Here is a 17,616-nt window from a genome sequence, read left to right as displayed (position 1 = left end):
GATAGATAGGAGATAGATAGATAGATAGATAGATACTGTATATAGTGTCCTATATAATATCCACCTGTTATAGATCCTGGTATATGTTTCCCTTCCCTCTTCTGTTACTTAGTCACATGGATGGACATACAGTTATGGATATTACCACATAAATTACCTCTGGCTCTCGTCAGCTGAGATTAATGTACAAACGTGGCACAAATGCGATATAATATTCATGATAATGTCCAGGACAATCTACAAATTGGAGGTTTGGGCGAAGAGACTGAACCTGGTGGCAGAAGAAAAGTGCAGTGAGATAAATACAAGAGCTGGTGATGGAGCATCCATGTCACATATCCCAGGTGTCACATTATCTATCTATCTATCTATCTATCTATCTATCTATCTATCTCCTAATTATCTATCTCCTATCTATCTATCTATCTATCTATCTATCTATCTATCTCCTATCTATCTATCTATCTATCTATCTCCTATCTATCTATCTATTTATCTATCTATCTATCTATCTCCTAATTATCTATCTCCTATCTATCTATCTATCTATCTATCTATCTATCTATCTCCTAATTATCTATCTCCTATCTATCTATCTATCTATCTATCTATCTATCTATCTCCTATCTATCTATCTATCTATCTATCTATCTATCATCTATCTATCTATCTCCTATCTATCTATCTATCTATCTATCTATCTATCTATCTATCTCCTAATTATCTATCTCCTATCTATCTATCTATCTATCTATCTATCTCCTAATTATCTATCTCCTATCTATCTATCTATCTATCTATCTATCTATCTATCTATCTATCTATCATCTATCTATCTATCTATCTCCTATCTATCTATCTATCTATCTATCTCCTAATTATCTATCTCCTATCTATCTATCTATCTATCTATCTATCTATCTCCTATCTATCTATCTATCTATCTATCTATCTATCTATCTATCTATCTATTTATCTATCATCTATCTATCTATCATCTATCTATCTATCTATCTATCTATCTATCTTCTATCTATCTATCTATCTATCTATCTATCTATTATCTATCTATCTATCTATCTATCTATCTATCTCCTATCTATCTATCTATCTATCTATCTATCTATCTCCTAATTATCTATCTCCTATCTATCTATCTATCTATCTATCTATCTATCTATCTATCTATCATCTATCTATCTATCTATCTATCTCCTATCTATCTATCTATCTATCTATCTATCTATCTATCTATCTCCTATCTATCTATCTATCTATCTATCTATCTATCTATCTCCTAATTATCTATCTCCTATCTATCTATCTATCTATCTATCTATCTATCTATCTATCTATTATCTATCTATCTATCTATCTCCTATCTATCTATCTATCTATCTATCTATCTCCTATCTATCTATCTATCTATCTATCTATCTATCTATCTATCTATCTCCTAATTATCTATCTCCTATCTATCTATCTATCTATCTATCTATCTATCTATCTATCATCTATCTATCTATCTATCTATCTATCTATCTTCTATCTATCTATCTATCTATCTATCTATCTATTATCTATCTATCTATCTATCTATCTATCTATCTCCTATCTATCTATCTATCTATCTATCTATCTCCTATCTATCTATCTATCTATCTATCTATCTATCTATCTCCTATCTATCTATCTATCTATCTATCTATCTATCTATCTCCTATCTATCTCCTATCTATCTATCTATCTATCTATCTATCTATCTATCTATCTATCTATCATCTATCTATCTATCTCTTAATTATCTATCTCCTATCTATCTATCTATCTATCTATCTATCTATCTATCTATCTATCTCCTATCTATCTATCTATCTATCTATCTATCTATCTATCTATCTATCTATCTCCTATCTATCTATCTATCTATCTATCTATCTCCTATCTATCTATCTCCTATCTATCTATCTATCTATCTATCTATCTATCTATCTATCATCTATCTCCTATCTATCTATCTATCATCTATCTATCTATCTCCTAATTATCTATCTCCTATCTATCTATCTATCTATCTATCATCTATCTATCTATCTATCTATCTATCTATCTATCTCCTAATTATCTATCTCCTATCTATCTATCTATCTATCTATCTATCTATCTATCTATCTATCTATCTCCTATCTATCTATCTATCTCCTATCTATCTATCTATCTATCTATCTATCTATCTATCTATCTATCTCCTATTTATCTATCTATCTATCTATCTATCTCCTATCTATCCATCTATCTATCTATCTATCTATCTATCTATCTATCTCCTATCTATCTATCTATCTATCTATCTATCATCTATCTATCTATCTATCTATCTATCTCCTATCTATCTATCTATCTATCTATCTATCTATCATCTATCTATCTATCTATCTATCTATCTATCTATCTATCTCCTATCTATCTATCTATCTATCTATCTATCTATCTATCTATCTATCTATCTCCATATCTTCATCTAACATTTTGGCTCCCTGCAGCCACCACTAGGAGGAGCTCAGTTTCCTACCGAGTACTACCATTAAGTTGAACTCCAGGGCTCCCCTAGTGGTGACTGCAGATATGGTTCATTGTTTCAGTGTCTAGCCAGAAGATTTGGAGCTCTGTATTAGAATGTCCTGAGCTCCCCCTAGTGGTGGCAGCTGGAGGGTAGAATATTATCATGCAACTATCTATCTATCTATCTATCTATCTATCTATCTGTCCAGATATTGAACTCTGTATCAGAAAAACACATCTCAAAACCTCAAAAAGATGGGGAAGGAAATGAAACTGTGCAGCACGTTGGACCTGTTTAGATTAATAAAATTAAATGTTCGGCCATAAAACAGGAACAGCCCCCACAAACCGAGCGAATTGCGCGGAGCCAGGAGCTGATGTGACGTCTCGCCCCTGCTCTGCCCGACGTCGTTGCATTTTATGTGCCGATACTTCATCTGTATAAGGCTTCAGGCTCCAGGACAGGGAGAGCCGCGGCTTCCAAATGTCATCCTACTACCAGCCATTACTGCATCGAGTGCCTGGCACTTCTCTGAAATCAAGAAACGTATGCCAATTACTCACCCTCCGGCGACCGCAACGCTGGTACCGGAGCCGTCATTACCGCTGCAGCTGGCACATAATGAGTCTAAATATAATGTGGATTTGCATTGTAAATATGATAAATAAACTCCGAGACTGGTGCGGCGACGCTAAGGACAACAAGTAACCAAACGCGTCCACTAATATCAGGCGCTCGGAGTGGGACACTCGCTACTACCTGGGTATACAGATGGGATTAGTCATTGGTTATTCAGGAACTTAGGAAAGCTAGGTGACAACCTTGAGCAAGCTATCACGGTGGCTATATTAGTGGGCGCTCATTTGGTTTTTCCCACAGACAGCGCCACACCTATCCTCAGGTCATGTTTGGTATTGCAGCTCAGCTCCATTCACTTCAATGGAACTGAATGTATCTATATGGACCTGAGGAGAAGTCATTTACATGGGATAGGTCAAAGCATCATCCTTTTACAAAAAAATATGAAAAATTTAAGGACTTTTTTATTTACGTGGTCTCTAGTTTAATGCACGATATGATGGCAGTCAAAAATTTGTACGTGGCATCTCTACCTTCCCTCCGTGGTATCTCCACCTCCCATTCACAACCTTTCTACCTCCCCTCCGAGGCCTCTCCAGCTCCCCTCGGTGGACTCTCTAACTAACCTCCATGGCATCTCCTCTTCCACCCCGTGGCATCTCCTCTTCCACTCCGTGGCATCATTCCCTTCCGTCTGTGGCCTTAGTCCCTTCCCTCCGTGGCCTCACTTTTTTTCCCTCCGTGGCCTCACTCCCATCCCTCTGTGGCCTCACTCCTTTCCCTCTATGGCCTCACTCCTTTCCCTCTATTGCCTCACTCCCTTCCCTCCGTGGCCTCATTCCCCTCCGTCTGTGGCCTTACTCCCTTCCCTCTGTGGCCTCACTCCCTTCCCTCCATGGCCTTGCTCTCCTTCTCCATGGCCTCACTCCCTTCCCTCCGTGGCCTCACTCCCTCCCCTCCGTGGCCTCCCTCCCCTCTGTGGCCTCACTCCTTTCCCTCCATGGCATCTTCTCCTTCTTTCCGCCCGTGGCCTCACTCCCTTCCCTCCATGGCCTCACTCCCTTCCCTCCATGGCCTCACTTCCTTCCCTTCGTGGCCTCACTCCCTTCCATCTGTGGCCTCACTCCCTTCCCTCCATGGCCTCACTCCCTTCCCTCCATGGCCTCTCCTCCTCCACTCCGTGGCCTCACTCCTCTCCCTCCATGGCCTCACTCCCTCCCCTCTGTGGCCTCACTCCTTTCCCTCCGTGGCATCTTATCCTTCTTTCCGCCCGTGGCCTCACTCCCTTCCCTCCATGGCCTCACTCCCTTCCCTCCATGGCCTCACTCCCTTCCCTCCATGGCCTCACTTCCTTCCCTTCGTGGCCTCACTCCTTTCCATCTGTGGCCTCACTCCCTTCCCTCCATGGCCTCACTCCCTTCCCTCTATGGCCTCTCCTCCTCCACTCCGTGGCCTCACTCCTTTCCCTCCATGGCCTCACTCCCTTCCCTCCATGGCCTCTCCTCCTCCACTCCGTGGCCTCACTCCTTTCCCTCCATGGCCTCACTCCCTTCCCTCTGTGGCCTTTCTAGCTTTCCGTAGTCTCTCCACCTCCCTCTTTTCTCCTTTATGCAGAGACAGAGTGAGCGTTCCTCTGGGGTGGGACTAGTGACATCACAGAACCTGCTCAATGATGTCATCTACATTGTTTTTGCCAAACATGCCCAATTCCCATCACTGCAGAAGCCGTTTATTGCCCGTGGAGTTCGTCCAGATTTCTACTCTAGTGCTGAGGGTCCTTATAAAGCAGACCAGAGCGTGGCAATCCCTGGAAATGTCATTCTCCAGACTTGCATTATCCTTGGTTTCAGCCCTATTTGCTCATGACAATGGTTGGGGCCCTTCTCCTTCACGGGCCCCGGAGGAGCTGCATTGGCCTTGCTAATCAGTCCTTGCACCATCCCATTGACTATTCCGGCCACGCGGAGCCTTGCGATCAATCTTCCGTCTACATGAAGCCATTTAGATATAAAATGACCATAAGCGTTCAGCGCCCGGGGCTGCGCAGATGTGGGGACCCCGTTGCTCCGGCTATCGCTGCTGCACCGGTTCTGTATTCATACGACACAAGAAATAATATTTCAATACAAATTTTGCAGGAAGAATGTAATTATATTCGGTGGATGATGCACGGCGGCGGCGGCGGCGACTTCTTCTGGATGACTTTCATTTGTGCCAGAGAGGAAAGTATGGCGCGGCGCGGAGGAAGATGAAGAGTCAATGGCGGCTTCTATATCACATCTCAGGCCTGATGCCGGGCGTCAGCCGCAGCTCCCAAATAAAAGTCAAATTATATTCGTGGCTGCTGCAGACTAATTCATCCCGCACAAACCGAAAACAATTACTGTACTTCTGTGGCAGCCATTAATAACTGGCAGCGCCGCTCCTGGCGTCTGCGTGACAGACAGCGCCGCATTCATTACCCGTGTCCTACCAGCTCCAGGAGTCCTGTGCCAGGAGGCGGAGAGGGAAAAACTGGGAAATCTGTAGGGACAGGCAGAATCGGGGAACACACAAGTGAGAGAACACAATGTGACGGTGACTCAGCTGTTGGCAGCAGTGGTTGTGATCAGAGATATTACAGGATCCTTACAGTACGAAATCCCAAAAAACATCACCCCCCGGGTCCTCCCATACTGGTCAGTGATATGGGTGAGGGGTCACCAGTGGTAACAATGGCCTCACTGATCCAGCAGGAGGCGACACTGTCACGGAGTGTTACCAGGAGTAATGACTAAGTTTGCGCCCCGATCCTGAAACTAAATACCCCCGCCCTTCTTTGCACTTATACCTCCTGCCTGTGGGGGTGCTGCAGCCCAATGCTGTCTGTCCTCACACACGTGCAGCTTTTCGAGGTGTCCCCATTGACCTACCGTCTGCCTCCTTGTTCCCCCACTGACCTACCATCTACCCCCCCTGTGTCCCCACTGACCTACCATCTACCCCTCCTGTGTCCCCACTGACCTACCGTCTGCCTCCTTGTTCCCCCACTGACCTACCATCTACCCCCCCTGTGTCCCCACTGACCTACCATCTACCCCCCCTGTGTCCCCACTGACCTACCATCTACCCCCCCTGTGTCCCCACTGACCTACCGTCTGCCTCCTTGTTCCCCCACTGACCTACCATCTGCCTCCTTGTTCCCCCACTGACCTACCATCTACCCCCCCTGTGTCCCCACTGACCTACCATCTACCCCCCCTGTGTCCCCACTGACCTACCGTCTGCCTCCTTGTTCCCCCACTGACCTACCATCTACCCCCCCCTGTGTCCCCACTGACCTACCGTCTGCCTCCTTGTTCCCCCACTGACCTACTATCTACCCCTCCTGTGTCCCCACTGACCTACCATCAGCCCCCTGTGGTCCAAGGGGTGTATAGCCCCTCCCTGGTGAATGGGGTCACAGCTGGCGGGGATGTGACGTGTGCGGGATCTTCTGCTCTTGGGATCTGCTCCAGGATGGATTTCTTACCACCCAGCTTTCCCATGACCACAATGGCTACAGGACTTTCTTAGAGCTTTTTATGTATAGGGCCGCGCTCCGTCTTATATGCTGCACTTGTGTCTTATTTCTTTATCCTCAGAGCCTTCTCCTTACCTTGTATCTGCCGCATCTTCTTCCAGTCCATTCATTGCAGTTTTGGCTCCTTGACCTTGGCGTGACCTTGCTCTTCTTGCCTCGCTCTCTTAGTTCCTTCCTCCTCTTGTCGTCTCCCTATTTTCGGGTCGCTCTCTGTTTGCACTTATTATTTTCTACCTCTTGGCTTACACATCTGTTCACACCTTTATAAAGTTGGATTCCCGGCGTTGGCTTGTATTATTGGTTTTCAGCTCGAGGTGCCTGATAGCAGCTGGCGATAAAGAAAGCAAGAAAGTCATGTATATGGCCGCCATCCAGTCACCTGTCACCCGCGCCGACGCCTGCCAACCCTACTGGCGAATAACAAAGGCTCCTAAAATTGGACGCGGAATTTGAATCCCCTTTAACTTTCCTTTTGTGCCCACCTGTGCCCTCATTATATGTCTGAGCTTAGACGTCGGTGTCAGCGAGCGCCGGGCACGGCCATGGCAAGAGGAGACTCTGTCATTACACTATTATTGTGGGAGCGGCGGGAGGCGGCGAGGTGCAAAGAGGTGACAGAGAGGAAAATAACCACATCCTTAAAGGGACGGGAGCGCAGCAGGTGCCCTATTATCTATAGATACCATAGAGGGGGGAACTCCGGAGCAGAGAGCAAAGAGCAGCTCCAAACCTGAAGACAACTACATGATAACAACTGATACATATAAAGTCTGTATACAGAATAGTGAGCGCAGCTCTGGAGTATAATACAGGGTAAGTAATGTAATGTATGTACACAGTGACTGCACCAGCAGAATAGTGAGCGCAGCTCTGCAGTATAATACAGGATAAGTAATGTAATGTATGTACACAGTGACTGCACCAGCAGAATAGTGAGCGCAGCTCTGGAGTATAATACAGGGTAAGTAATGTAATGTATGTACACAGTGACTGTACCAGCAGAATAGTGAGCGCAGCTCTGGAGTATAATACAGGATAAGTAATGTAATGTATGTACACAGTGACTGTACCAGCAGAATAGTGAGCGCAGCTCTGGAGTATAATACAGGATAAGTAATGTAATGTATGTACACAGTGACTGCACCAGCAGAATAGTGAGCGCAGCTCTGGAGTATAATACAGGGTAAGTAATGTAATGTATGTACACAGTGACTGCACCAGCAGAATAGTGAGCGCAGCTCTGGGGTATAATACAGGATAAGTAATGTAATGTATGTACACAGTGACTGTACCAGCAGAATAGTGAGCGCAGCTCTGGAGTATAATACAGGATAAGTAATGTAATGTATGTACACAGTGACTGCACCAGCAGAATAGTGAGTGCAGCTCTGGAGTATAATACAGGATAAGTAATGTATGTACACAGTGACTGTACCAGCAGAATAGTGAGCGCAGCTCTGGAGTATAATACAGGATAAGTAATGTAATGTATGTACACAGTGACTGCACCAGCAGAATAGTGAGCGCAGCTCTGGAGTATAATACAGGATAAGTAATGTAATGTATGTACACAGTGACTGCACCAGCAGAATAGTGAGCGCAGCTCTGGAGTATAATACAGGATAAGTAATGTAATGTATGTACACAGTGACTGCACCAGCAGAATAGTGAGCGCAGCTCTGGAGTATAATACAGGATAAGTAATGTAATGTATGTACACAGTGACTGCACCAGCAGAATAGTGAGCGCAGCTCTGGAGTATAATACAGGATAAGTAATGTAATCTATGTACACAGTGACTGCACCAGCAGAATAGTGAGCGCAGCTCTGGAGTATAATACAGGATAAGTAATGTAATGTATGTACACAGTGACTGTACCAGCAGAATAGTGAGTGCAGCTCTGGAGTATAATACAGGATAAGTAATGTAATGTATGTACACAGTGACTGTACCAGCAGAATAGTGAGCACAGCTCTGGAGTATAATACAGGATCAGTGCAGGATATAAGGGGCACATCTTTATGATGTTGTTTCTTATATATGTGCTGCGGCTGATCCTGAGCTTTGGCCCCCTGAGTAGTTTGCACCTCCTGCTGTATCCCTGCTTGTGCTGTTCCTTGTATTCCTGCACTTCCTTGGGTGCTTGCAGGATAAACCAGACATTATTTAGAGGTAATTACTCTGAACCCGACAGCTAGAAACAATTATAACTAATTTGAAAAAAGCTTTTAGAAGGAGCAGAATATTGTAGATGCCGATCCTGCAGCATCAGATCAATGTGGAGCGGATTTACTTTAACTGTTAAAGTGACAAAACCAGCAAAGTGGAAAACATACAGTGTATATAAGAGACTGCAACACACACCGCAGCAAGAGTCTGAGACATGGGGCTGTGTCCAGAGATAAGGGCATGCTGGGGGTTGTAGTACTCTGTGCATAGTGTATAATAGTATTGTATTCTGGCTATATCTAGTGTCCGGCCATGCTGGGGGTTGTAGTACTCTGTGCATAGTGTATAATAGTATTGTATTCTGGCTATATCTAGTGTCCGGCCATGCTGGGGGTTGTAGTACTCTGTGCATAGTGTATAATAGTAATGTATTCTGGCTATATCTGGGGTCCGGCCATGCTGGGGGTTGTAGTACTCTGTGCATAGTGTATAATAGTATTGTATTCTGGCTATATCTAGTGTCCGGCCATGCTGGGGGTTGTAGTACTATGTGCATAGTGTATAATAGTATTGTATTCTGGCTATATCTAGTGTCCGGCCATGCTGGGGGTTGTAGTACTATGTGCATAGTGTATAATAGTATTGTATTCTGGCTATATCTAGTGTCCGGCCATGCTGGGGGTTGTAGTACTCTGTGCATAGTGTATAATAGTATTGTATTCTGGCTATATCTAGTGTCCGGCCATGCTGGGGGTTGTAGTACTCTGTGCATAGTGTATAATAGTATTGTATTCTGGCTATATCTGGGGTCCGGCCATGCTGGGGGTTGTAGTACTCTGTGCATAGTGTATAATAGTATTGTATTCTGGCTATATCTAGTGTCCGGCCATGCTGGGGGTTGTAGTACTCTGTGCATAGTGTATAATAGTATTGTATTCTGGCTATATCTAGTGTCCGGCCATGCTGGGGGTTGTAGTACTATGTGCATAGTGTATAATAGTATTGTATTCTGGCTATATCTAGTGTCCGGCCATGCTGGGGGTTGTAGTACTCTGTGCATAGTGTATAATAGTAATGTATTCTGGCTATATCTGGGGTCCGGCCATGCTGGGGTTTGTAGTCTCCTCATTATAGTACATGACACAATATCACAGGGTAACATTTCGTACCCTGGTAGCGCAGGCACAGCCGCGCTCCCCTTGTACCCGGGTCATTGTGTCTCTCCGACAGGTGATTTTTATCCTTCCAGACGAGAGATTATTATGGCAATTTAACAAGGAGGCCGATGGTGAAGAAAAATCTAAAAACCAAGATGTCAGCATTCCCGGCGTTCGTCTCATTTCATCCCCACTTTATTGTAAATGCTGATTCTCAATGGCTTCCTCGCCTGTTATCGCCGCGTCCACATACGGAGCCGCCATCTCCCGCCGCTCGGGAGACTTTCTTAAGATAATGCTGACATTAAGACAAAAACATTCAACTCCCCAGAATCCAACCTGTCGCTTCTGTAGACGGAAGGTGCTGTGAAAATGTGATAAGGAGCAAATCAGCCGCCATATTGTAATTCTACTGTCAGCGCAATGTAAACTATATACAATAGAGGAGACTAGGGAATCACAGGGATTGCGGGAAGGTGGGACATGGGATTGCAGATAGTGTGTGGGCCTGGCCCCTCCACCCCTGTGATATTTGGTTATGGACTGTCTATCTGGGGGTTCCCATTAAGCTTCCCAGTGCTGTGCTCTCAGCCTATCACATCTGTTTTTCTTGCTGCTCCCCCTCCCCTATCACAGCACAGATAGTATCTGCAGCAGCATCTCCCTCCTCCTCCTCTTCTAGATACTGTTTAACAGCATCATGTTGCCAGGATTGCTGTGAGTCTTTTCTGTCTCTATTCTGGTCCTAGATTTGCAGTTTTCTATCTTCATGGTTGCTGAGTAGGTGGGTTACAATTCGTGTGATGTCAGAGATTTGCTTTATATACTTCTCTAATCCAACTCAACCCCCAGCTGTTCTCTCCCCCTCTCGCAGCATGATAGAGGAAGTGCAACTACACCCCCCTCCTCCCCTCACTCCTCTCCACCCATCTCCTTCTCTTCTATGTACTTTTCAGCAATAAAGTTGTCAGGATTGTTGTGAGTCTTTCCCATCTCTAATCTGGTTCCTATACCTGCACCTTTCTATCTTCCGCTGAGTAGATGGACTCCCCTTGTATTGTTGTCAAAGTTATACTGTGTATTATGAGACCCACAAACCCTGAGCGGCTCCCTCTCCTCTCTCACAGCATGCAATCTCTATGTGACACACACTGAGATTCTGCAGCTGCATCTCCCTCCTTTCTCTCCTTTTCCTTTCTCTTCTCTTTTATGGCGTTTATATGGCTTTTTTGGTGTCCTCTTCCTGTCCCCCTACTTGATGGATTTTTGGTTGATTGATAAGGTTCATGAACATAGACTGGGCATGCATGGGAAGGGGAACTACAGGCTGCTGGGGGAGGGGGAAGATGAGACTTTCCTCCTATAATTTATGCCACTAAGTCTCTCATATGTACATGGTTTGTGGATTAGAAGTGATAGCAATAGGAGGGGACGACCAGGTGCAAGCACAGAATCTGGTTAATACTTTGGAACCCGTCTCCATTATCTGCGCCCCTCACTGCATTTTCGCACATCGGGAAATGAACCTCCCCGCAAGCAAGGCATAAATTCCAGCCGGATAAACGCAGCAGCTTTATTGACTGTAACGTTCTGTGGGATGACACTGATGTGCATTACACACAACATCCTTCCATGCCACTTTCCTTCGACAGCAAAACGCCGGCTGGAAACGCGGCGCTGTAAAAGTTTATGTGTGTGTTTGTGTACATAAACACCCGGTGGCAGACGTGTGCGTATTTTAAGCGGAGCGACAGATATATGCATTGGCTGAAAGGCGTCTTTGTGCTCCAGCCTTCCGGCATAATCAATCTGTAGCAACAGCCCATGGACTCTAAGTGCAGGTATTGTGCTCTAAAGTGGCGCACGTATCAAATCATTCTATAATTTGCTGGTTAGAGAGACAGTGCTTGCTAGGTGCCGGGATTTATACCTGCTCCCTCAACTGTAAGCGTGCCCTGCAAATCCAGCGTGCAGATGAATGCCTTCCTAAATCAGAGCACTTCATGCATTAAACTGGTAAATACGCCTGGTAAAGGTTAATGGGGAAGGAGTCAGGACTGTACATGGATGTGCAAGATCTGAGAGCGCTCAGCCCCACAGGGACCTGCCTGCATGGAGGGGGCTGCACTGAGATAAGGAGGCCATGGCAGGGTGCAGGAGACAAGGCTCCAGGGGCCCCACTTATCCCACCCAGGATTACTGTGAGCTATAGGGGCCCTCTTACAGAATGTGCAGAATACAGTCCAATAGAAGAGGGGGTTCTGTCAGCTAAAGGGGGGGGGGGACATTACATGTCAGCTATAGGGGGGGAGACATTACATGTCAGCTAAAGGGGGAGACATTACATGCAACGCTCAAGCGCTGCAAGCATGTTGGGACCCCTGATGATTAAGGTACAGCTTTAACCCTGTAGGGGAAGCTTTGCAGCGGTGCACAGGTCACATGACTGCCGATCTACAGATGAAGGCCTGCTTGTTGCATTTTGCATGCAGCTCTGGATGTGCTTGGAGGCGTAAGATAAATACCTGCAAATGTGCTAAAGAATTTAGATAGAGAAGAGACATGAGACATATTATACAATGCCCCATCTTTATCATGACTGGGGGATCCTGACTTATGGTCCCCTCCAATTTTATGTCCTTGAGACACTTTTGAGTCTGCCCTCCAAAAAGAATCTTTGACCACCTATGGCATCCCATCTGCACCCCTTAATAGCTGCCCTCCCCTGATTCCAGCACATTTGGAATTTTCTCTCTAATCCTCACCATTACTGAGGAATCATTTCTGTTAGTTTTGGAACCTGATACCCCAACTAGACTCCCTAATAGCAGGTGGGTGGTGTAAGGGAGGGGCTGGAAAAGGGGGCATGACTCAAAGCTCTGACAGTGTCCTCCTCTGATTGGCTCTCTCACGCCCTCTGCCTGCCCCTCCCTGACACCACCCATCTGCTATTAGGGAGTCTAGTCAGCATATAAGACACCAAAACTACCTGCACTGACTGTTCAGGTATGGTGGGAGCAAGAGAAACAGTTCAAGCTGTTCCAGAATCAGAGGAGCAGATCCTCCTAAGAGATAAACAGAGCAGGTCTTGGTGCAGGTGGTCAAAGGCCCCCTTTAATTCAGTTCATGTCCCCCAGTTATCAGATGAGACGTTCTCCTTCTTGATCTGATCAGGTTTTCAATGAAGAGATAAGAAGAATGTAATTCTGCTGCCAAACTCCTCTTCCAGGGCTTGTTGGAGCGGGGCCCATGTGAGGAGCTGGAAGTTACTAAAACATTGGAATTGGAAAAGAACATCTGCTCTAGAAAACAGCGGTCACCTAACGAATATAGAGGATGAAAGACAACAGTGCGGCGGTAGATGCTGCAACTTCCATTACATCTCATTCTGTGAGCACATCTTATACTCTGCACAAACAGTGAATGTTTGAGGTTACACTCCAGATCACGGGGAGCTCACTACATACAAATTATACAGTCACCACTAGGGGGAGCTATTAGCATTTCAGAAAAAGTCACTGTATAAGCATCTATTGGTCTTAAGAAGAGCTGTATAATCTGTATGTAGTGAGCGCCTCCTAGTGGTGACTGTATATACTGTATGTAGTGAGCTCCTCCTAGTGGTGACTGTATAATCGGTATATAGTGAGCTCCCCCTAGTGGTGAGTGTATAATCTGTATGTAGTGAGCTCCTCCTAGTGGTGACTGTATAATCTGTATGTAGTGAGCTCCTCCTAGTGGTGACTGTATAATCTGTATGTAGTGAGCTCCCCCTAGTGGTGACTGTATAATCTGTATGTAGTGAGCTCCCCCTAGTGGTGACTGTATAATCTGTATGTAGTGAGCTCCCCCTAGTGGTGACTGTATAATCTGTATGTAGTGAGCTCCCTCTAGTGGTGACTGTATAATCTGTATGTAGTGAGTTCCCCCTAGTGGTGACTGTATAATCTGTATGTAGTGAGCTCCCCCTAGTGGTGACTGTATAATCTGTATGTAGTGAGCTCCTCCTAGTGGTGACTGTATATTCTGTATGTAGTGAGTTCCCCCTAGTGGTGACTGTATAATCTGTATGTAGTGAGCTCCCCCTAGTGGTGACTGTATAATCTGTATGTAGTGAGCTCCTCCTAGTGGTGACTGTATAATCGGTATGTAGTGAGCTCCCCCTAGTGGTGACTGTATAATCTGTATGCAGTGAGCTCCCTCTAGTGGTGACTGTATAATCTGTATGTAGTGAGCTCCCCCTAGTGGTGACTGTATACTCTGTATGTAGTGAGCTCCCCCTAGTGGCGACTGTATAATCTGTATGTAGTGAGCTCCTCCTAGTGGTGACTGTATAATCTGTATGTAGTGAGCTCCTCCTAGTGGTGACTGTATAATCTGTATGTAGTGAGCTCCCCCTAGTGGCGACTGTATAATCTGTATGTAGTGAGCTCCTCCTAGTGGTGACTGTATAATCTGTATGTAGTGAGCTCCTCCTAGTGGTGACTGTATAATCTGTATGTAGTGAGCTCCCCCTAGTGGTGACTGTATAATCTGTATGTAGTGAGCTCCCCCTAGTGGTGACTGTATAATCTGTATGTAGTGAGCTCCTCCTAGTGGTGACTGTATAATCGGTATGTAGTGAGCTCCCCCTAGTGGTGACTGTATAATCTGTATGCAGTGAGCTCCCTCTAGTGGTGACTGTATAATCTGTATGTAGTGAGCTCCCCCTAGTGGTGACTGTATACTCTGTATGTAGTGAGCTCCCCCTAGTGGCGACTGTATAATCTGTATGTAGTGAGCTCCTCCTAGTGGTGACTGTATAATCTGTATGTAGTGAGCTCCTCCTAGTGGTGACTGTATAATCTGTATGTAGTGAGCTCCTCCTAGTGGTGACTGTATAATCTGTATGTAGTGAGCTCCCCCTAATGGTGACTATAATCTGTATGTAGTGAGCTCCCTCTAGTGGTGACTGTATAATCTGTATGTAGTGAGCTCCCCCTAGTGGTGACTGTATAATCTGTATGTAGTGATCTCCCTCTAGTGGTGACTGTATAATCTGTATGTAGTGAGCTCCCCCTAGTGGTGACTGTATAATCTGTATGTAGTGATCTCCCTCTAGTGGTGACTGTATAATCTGTATGTAGTGAGCTCCTCCTAGTGGTGACTGTATAATCTGTATGTAGTGAGCTCCTCCTAGTGGTGACTGTATAATCTGTATGTAGTGAGCTCCTCCTAGTGGTGACTGTATAATCGGTATGTAGTGAGCTCCCCCTAGTGGTGACTGTATAATCTGTATGCAGTGAGCTCCCTCTAGTGGTGACTGTATAATCTGTATGTAGTGAGCTCCCCCTAGTGGTGACTGTATACTCTGTATGTAGTGAGCTCCCCCTAGTGGCGACTGTATAATCTGTATGTAGTGAGCTCCTCCTAGTGGTGACTGTATAATCTGTATGTAGTGAGCTCCTCCTAGTGGTGACTGTATAATCTGTATGTAGTGAGCTCCCCCTAGTGGTGACTGTATAATCTGTATGTAGTGATCTCCCTCTAGTGGTGACTGTATAATCTGTATGTAGTGAGCTCCCCCTAGTGGTGACTGTATAATCTGTGTGTAGTGATCTCCCTCTAGTGGTGACTGTATAATCTGTATGTAGTGAGCTCCTCCTAGTGGTGACTGTATAATCTGTATGTAGTGAGCTCCTCCTAGTGGTGACTGTATAATCTGTATGTAGTGAGCTCCTCCTAGTGGTGACTGTATAATCTGTATGTAGTGAGCTCCCCCTAAAGGTGAGTGTATAATCTGTATGTAGTGAGCTCCCCTAGTGGTGACTGTATAATCTGTATGTAGTGAGCTCCCCCTAAAGGTGAGTGTATAATCTGTATGTAGTGAGCTCCCCTAGTGGTGACTGTATAATCTGTATGTAGTGAGCTCCCCCTAGTGGTGACTGTATAATCTGTATGTAGTGAGCTCCCCCTAGTGGTGACTGTATAATCTGTATGTAGTGAGATCCCCCTAGTGGTGACTCTATAATCTGTATGTAGGGAGCTCCCCCTAGTGGTGACTGTATAATCTGTATGTAGTGAGCTCCGCCTAGTGGTGACTGTATAATCTGTATGTAGTGAACTCCCCCTAGTGGTGACTGTATAATCTGTATGTAGTGAGCTCCTCCTAGTGGTGACTGTATAATCTGTATGTAGTGAGCTCCCCCTAGTGGTGACTGTATAATCTGTATGTAGTGATCTCCCTCTAGTGGTGACTGTATAATCTGTATGTAGTGAGCTCCTCCTAGTGGTGACTGTATAATCTGTATGTAGTGATCTCCCTCTAGTGGAGACTGTATAATCTGTATGTAGTGATCTCCCTCTAGTGGTGACTGTATAATCTGTATGTAGTGAGCTTCTCCTAGTGGTGACTGTATAATCTGTATGTAGTGAGCTCCCCCTAGTGGTGACTGTATAATCTGTATGTAGTGATCTCCCTCTAGTGGTGACTGTATAATCTGTATGTAGTGATCTCCCTCTAGTGGTGACTGTATAATCTGTATGTAGTGAGCTCCTCTTAGTGGTGACTGTATAATCTGTATGTAGTGAGCACCCCCTAGTGTTGACTGTATAATCTGTATGTAGTGAGCACCCCCTAAAGGTGAGTGTATAATCTGTATGTAGTGAGCTCCCCTAGTGGTGACTGTATAATCTGTATGTAGTGAGCTCCCCCTAAAGGTGAGTGTATAATCTGTATGTAGTGAGCTCCCCTAGTGGTGACTGTATAATCTGTATGTAGTGAGCTCCCCCTAGTGGTGACTTTATAATCTGTATGTAGTGAGCTCCTCCTAGTGGTGACTGTATAATCTGTATGTAGTGAGCTCCTCCTAGTGGTGACTGTATAATCTGTATGTAGTGATCTCCCTCTAGTGGTGACTGTATAATCTGTATGTAGTGAGCTTGCCCTAGTGGTGACTGTATAATCTGTATGTAGTGAGCTCCCCCTAGTGGTGACTGTATAATCTGTATGTAGTGAGCTCCCCCTAGTGGTGACTGTATAATCTGTATGTAGTGAGCTCCCCCTAGTGGTGACTGTATCATCAATATACATTAGAAACATTGATTTATTATTAGTGAGTAAGATTTAGGGGCCGGGTTGTTTTCTATGCTATACATGGGCTCCTGAATGTTTCACCATCATAGTGATATGACACTTATATATACATTGCATTCATTTGCTGACTGTGGTGTAACCAGAGAATAAATTCTGCCCTAAGGAGAAATTAATTTCCATGAGCAGAATATCATTGGTATTATTTGGTTATTTAACATTCAATGTAATTTACATATGTGGGAGAATGATTTATTATTATTGTCTATCGGGAAATCGCTGGATCATTAGGCGCTGATAGACTCTGCTTACTGAAGCCTGCGCTATAGACAGAGTATGCTGTGTAATATAGAGAGTATACAAAGCAATCTACATAATATACTGTCTGGTAATAATGTATAATATACTGTAGAGTAATATGTAGCAGTCTGTATAATAATGTCTAATATACTATAGAGTAATATGTAACAGTCTGTATAATAATGTATAATATACTATAGAGTAATATGTAGC

The 17,616-nt window shown here is 44.7% G+C and overlaps 1 protein-coding gene across 1 annotated transcript in view; it reads left to right on the top strand.

The window, feature by feature from the left end:
- Positions 1–17,616, top strand: part of GRM7 (glutamate metabotropic receptor 7) — a 301,873-nt gene that overhangs the window by 33,710 nt on the left and 250,547 nt on the right. The window lies entirely within an intron of this gene.

This window comes from Leptodactylus fuscus, chromosome 9, assembly GCF_031893055.1.
Source record: "Leptodactylus fuscus isolate aLepFus1 chromosome 9, aLepFus1.hap2, whole genome shotgun sequence".
Taxonomy (NCBI): domain Eukaryota; kingdom Metazoa; phylum Chordata; class Amphibia; order Anura; family Leptodactylidae; genus Leptodactylus; species Leptodactylus fuscus.
This window is presented reverse-complemented; position numbering and strand designations above follow the sequence as displayed.